This window comes from Silurus aristotelis, assembly GCF_946808225.1.
Source record: "Silurus aristotelis genome assembly, chromosome: 23".
NCBI classification, from domain to species: Eukaryota; Metazoa; Chordata; class Actinopteri; order Siluriformes; family Siluridae; genus Silurus; species Silurus aristotelis.
The window spans coordinates 4573800-4578799 of NC_139596.1; the positions used below are offsets into that span (position 1 = coordinate 4573800).

A 5000-nucleotide genomic window follows, 5' to 3' on the forward strand; every position below is an offset into this window, starting at 1 on the left:
GCCACGGCCTCAACCTTAACCGGGTCTGTTGCTACTCCCGAGGCAGAGATTACATGCCCCAAATATGTAACCCTTTCCTGAAAGAACGCGCATTTTTCCAGCCTTACCTTGAGGCCTTCGGCCCTTAAGCGACTCAGCACCATCCTTAACCTTTCAAAAATGCTGTTGCACTGATATCATCCAAGTACAACAAAACAGACTGGTGACGCTGGTCACCAAAGAGCCGCTTCATCAGGCGCTGGAACGTACTTGGCGCATTGCACAAACCAAACGGCATCCGATTCCATTAGAATAACCCGAATGGCGTGCAAAAGGCAGTCTTGGGACGGTCGGATTCAGAGACGGGAACTTGGTTATACCCACTGGCCAGATCTAAAGTGGAAAACCAGTGGGCACCCGTCAATGAATCCAACGTCTCTTCGATCCGAAGTAACGGAAACGCATCCTTTCGTGTTTTGGAATTAAGCTGACGGTAGTCTACGCACATACGTAAACTACCGTCTTTCTTCTTAACTAACACGATGGGGGAGGCGTATGGGCTACAACTCTCCCGGATGATTTGTGAGTAACAACTGACTGATGTGGGTCTTAACCACTTCATACTCGGATGGTGGAATACGTCGGTACCGCTGCCGGACTGGAATGTCATCGGTTAGGGGGATCTCGTGGGAGAGTAAGTTGGTACAACCCAGATCTCCTTTGTGTATCGAGAACACACTTTGATACTCACGAAGGAGAGCCCTAACCTGCTCCTGTTCCTCAACCGACAGTCCTCCTAAGTCAACCAACTCTATCTGCGCCAACATACCCAACGTGTCACAAGAAGCCACCCGCGCAATCAAGGTTGAGACCTCGGTCAATTCATTTGGTAGCCCCACTAAATATACCTCCCTTAACATTCCAATAACCGTAGTGGGATACAGTACTACGTTGACGGTACCGACATTTATAACAGGGACCGAAACAGTCCCCCCTCTCACCTGTACTAAAGAGGGCAAAGCCAATAGTCCCGCAGGCAAACTGGTCTCGGTGGGCTCAAACAACACTGCCTTACCAGCGAGCAAAGAGGAACAGGTAGCCGTGACGAACATCAAAGTGCCGCCAGAAATGCGGCATACCCTACGCCCCCTTACCTTTATGTTATTTCCACGGTCAGCAGCGCGAACAACTTGTTGGCAATTTTGAAATACTTGGGTCATATTTTCATCCTCACCACACTTGGCAACTCGAATAAAGTGGATCCGTGCCGACCGAACAGCTCCCGATAACAACGGCTAAGCACATTCATGCCCAAGATACCAGGCGTGTCTGTGCCACTGCCCGGAGGATCACGGACCACCAACACTCCACAATTAGGGATCTTACTACCACACAATTCAATATCCAATTCGAGATAGCCAATATATGGAATTTCCCTTGCAAAGTGACCCGGTTGTTGACACCGTCGACAGATCAATTGAGCTGGACGAGGTGCACGACTCTGGGAAAAGGTAGTCTGACTCCGGGCGATAGTTTGGGTAAGCAAATCTAACTGCTCCTGCTGCCGGTGCAGCATTTCTCGTAGCTCATTTAACTCGGATGTACGACTTACCTGAGCCCAACCCATCTCTGGACTTCCCCGGACCTCATACTGGATTCCGCTCACCAGGGGGACCGACTGACTTTTACCCCTAGCACCCCCTGGCAATCCCTCCCGTTCCCAACGAATCGCTTCTCCCCGAACATCTAGCAACGTTACAGTGGGCTGACGTTGTATCAGTTGTTTTAATTCTCTACGAAGCGCATTATCTGAGACACATTCAACAAATTGATCTCGCACAATGAAATCACCATTTAAAACTTCACATGGCGACTGGCTTTTCACCCTCTCAAAAAGCCTCAACAACCCCAAGGAGAACTCCAATAAGGTTTCTCCTTCGCGCTGCCGCCGAAAGAAGAATGTTTCTTGCAACGCAATATACGAATCTGCACAACCATACACTTCACGCAATGCTGCAATAATTTTGTCTGGATCGCTCTTATCAGCACTAGACCGATATTTAATCTCGTTTCGGGCCTCTCCTTCAAGGTGATCATACAGGAAAAAGGCTTGCTCCATGGGGGTCATATTACGAACCCACATACACGCTTGAGCCTCCTCAAGCCACTCGTCGATCCTGATACCAGACCTGCCATTGAAATTTGGGCAGCGTCGATCCCTCGGGATAAATACAAATCGTTCAACTGTACCGGCACCCACCTTAGCTGATCGCGATGTAGATGGGTGTGCTACACTAACAGAAGGTGCGCCAGGATTGGGCAGCTTAACCGCCGCCCGCTCCTGTCGCAACCTCTCATTATCCATCCGCAATTGGGCTACTAAATCCCGCATCTCCTGCAATTCATTATCCATGCCATGCTACAAAGGTACTCACCCAACCACTGTTCTGTCACCAGCGTGCTATAAAAGAAACGCACAAAGAACAGAAAAAAAAACCTCCTCAAAGTCTGAATCTGATAACCAGTCGAAAATCCTGCCGACTACGCCAAATGTGGCGGTGCCGACTCGTCACACTTATACCGGCTACACCAACTATGACGTTACCAACTAATAATTTATACCGACTACGCCACCCGGGGGCTATTTCCGGGACTGCCCTCAACCTTAAGGCACACAGGTTCGTCACGACTTGGTCAGGTATCAGACCGGAGTTGAGTAAATAACAAAACTTTATTTAAAATAATTTCAGATTCAAACAAAATAAAAGACAAACAACACTTCAGAGTGGGAGAAGGCCTGATGTCCTAAGCAGAGCGCACACAGGGCCCTAAGCAGAGAGAACACTCACACGTGCACACGCACCACAGCACACCACACCTCACTGTGAACACTGCACTGCAACCAGGTAAGGAACCCACCACCACAAGATGCTAATCTGCTGCCACTGGCCACCCCACTCCTGAAGGCAAAAGAAGAAAACAAAAGTAATTAAAAACACAGGTAACAACAAGCATCGCATACACAGCCTGGCTCTTGACACAGTCAACTGAAATAGGGCTGAAATAGGCAGAAAACCAATAAAAATCCTTACAGAGGCACATGAACAGAGGAGAGGTACTTTACATCTCGAAATAAATTAAAAACACAACTACTTAAGAAAACAAAAAAAAAACATTATACCACTATTTCAAACCAATGGAAAAGAATAGAAATCAAAAGAAATGGATCAGTTCTAAATCAGTTACTCACACTACCGTTGGAAATAAGCACCATGCCCCTGGTCCAGCTGATCCTGCAGGTAGTTAAATGCTGCAACAAGAAACTGTTAGCATAGAAGAGCAGCAAAATGTCAATCAGCTGGTGCCAAATGGAAGTAACACAGAGCTCCAGAGAACAGGAACATAAATTAACAATGTTCAGCTGAACCCAGCAAAGCAGGCAACGCAGAGCGAAGCAGGCAACGCAGAGCGAAGCAGGCAACGCAGAGCGAAGCAGGCAACGCAGAGCGAAGCAGGCAAAGCAGAGCACGGATGATGTAGCGTGGAGCAGCTGCGGTCGGAAAAAAGGCAAACAGTCAAGCCAACATCAAAGCCGTGTAAACGATGCACATAGCGCAGGAAAGCCACACAGCAAGTGAAAAGCCCACTATAGCAGCCCACTACAGCAGCAGCCCACTGTAACGTCCCTTGCACATTGACCCGCACCTTAAATAGGGAAAACACACTTTAATCAGCCGATTGTTAAAGCCCATATAACCTTCATTATAAAGTCAGCGTCAACACATACCTGTACGGCGACTCACGAGGCACGGATGCAGACGTTTAATAAACACGTCTTCCTGACCAACAATTAACGGCTTCCCCACAAAGCTCCTCAATCCACCCTTAAATAAAATAATTTCATAAGAACCCAGTGTGATAGACCATGACCATTACAAATTATTCACTACCAACAGCTCCTACCTTGCCACTATCCGCACGTAAACCCGGAAGTACGGCGGCTCGCTCGCGGACAAAGAGCAAACGCACACACAACACGAACCGAAACAACTTTATAGGGAGGCAAATGAGCATAATCAGCCTCAGCTGACATCCGACCATACTGCTACACTTATAATACTAATTCACAACACATTAATTACACATTTGTTCTTTTGTAACAGTTTTTCACTGTGGTTTTGAGCAAAGCAATGTGACAAATCACACATCTCCCATCACAAACATTTATTACTCAGAAATTTTACAGTACAGTGAGGTCATCACAATAAATTCACTTATATTAACAGGTCTGGTATTTTACAGATGCTAAATAAAAAGAGACTGAAAGAATTGTAGCAACTTTTCTTTTTTGTAAGAACCTTTGTCAAAGAATTGAAAACCTTAGATAACTTACTACACACTTTACTATGTACATATTATCTCGTAATCCTCCACCAAAGAAACATTCTAATTTTGACCTTGAAAAACAGTACAAAAGTTTAGCTGTAACATGTTTTGTAAAATCATTTTTTAAAAGCTTATGGCAATGTGCCCTTAGCACCAGTCAGAAGTAATCTAATCTGTTATTTTCTTTAACCAAAACAAAGCCATACTAAACCAGAATCAGTTGTAAAAGAAAGACCCAGCTGTGGAAATTATGGGTAAACAAATTCAACTTCTATGTATAAAACAAAAAAGTGAAGAAAAGATACTTGTGATTTATCTATTCATTCATTCATTTTCTCCCGCTTATCCGTAATTCGGGTCGCGGGGGCAGCAGTCTAAACAGGCCTTCGACCGCTGCCCAATCCCCACAGCACCATCCCTTACGGTCCCTCCTGCAGGTGGTGAGCCCACGGGAAGGTGATTTATCTTTTTTGATACATTTTGTAAATTAAATAACATTAAAAATTTGCTTTTTCCATCTTAAATAAAATTTGTTTAAGTTTTTCATTGCAGTGGTCATTTCTATCAGGAGTGAATCTGTTTTCTACATCTCTTTTTTAGGTGAGCTTTAAACAGAGCATACTAATAAAGCATAC

The 5000-nt window shown here is 45.4% G+C and overlaps 1 long non-coding RNA gene across 1 annotated transcript; it reads right to left on the reverse strand.

Moving 5' to 3' along the window:
• Positions 1 to 2783: 2783 nt before the first annotated feature.
• On the reverse strand, positions 2784 to 4027 carry LOC310718347. The gene is made up of 3 exons (XR_014531120.1): positions 3943 to 4027; positions 3767 to 3863; positions 2784 to 2939 (listed from the first exon to the last, which is right to left on the reverse strand). It is a non-coding gene; the product is annotated as an uncharacterized lncRNA (long non-coding RNA).
• Between the last annotated feature and the right edge of the window lie 973 nt (positions 4028 to 5000).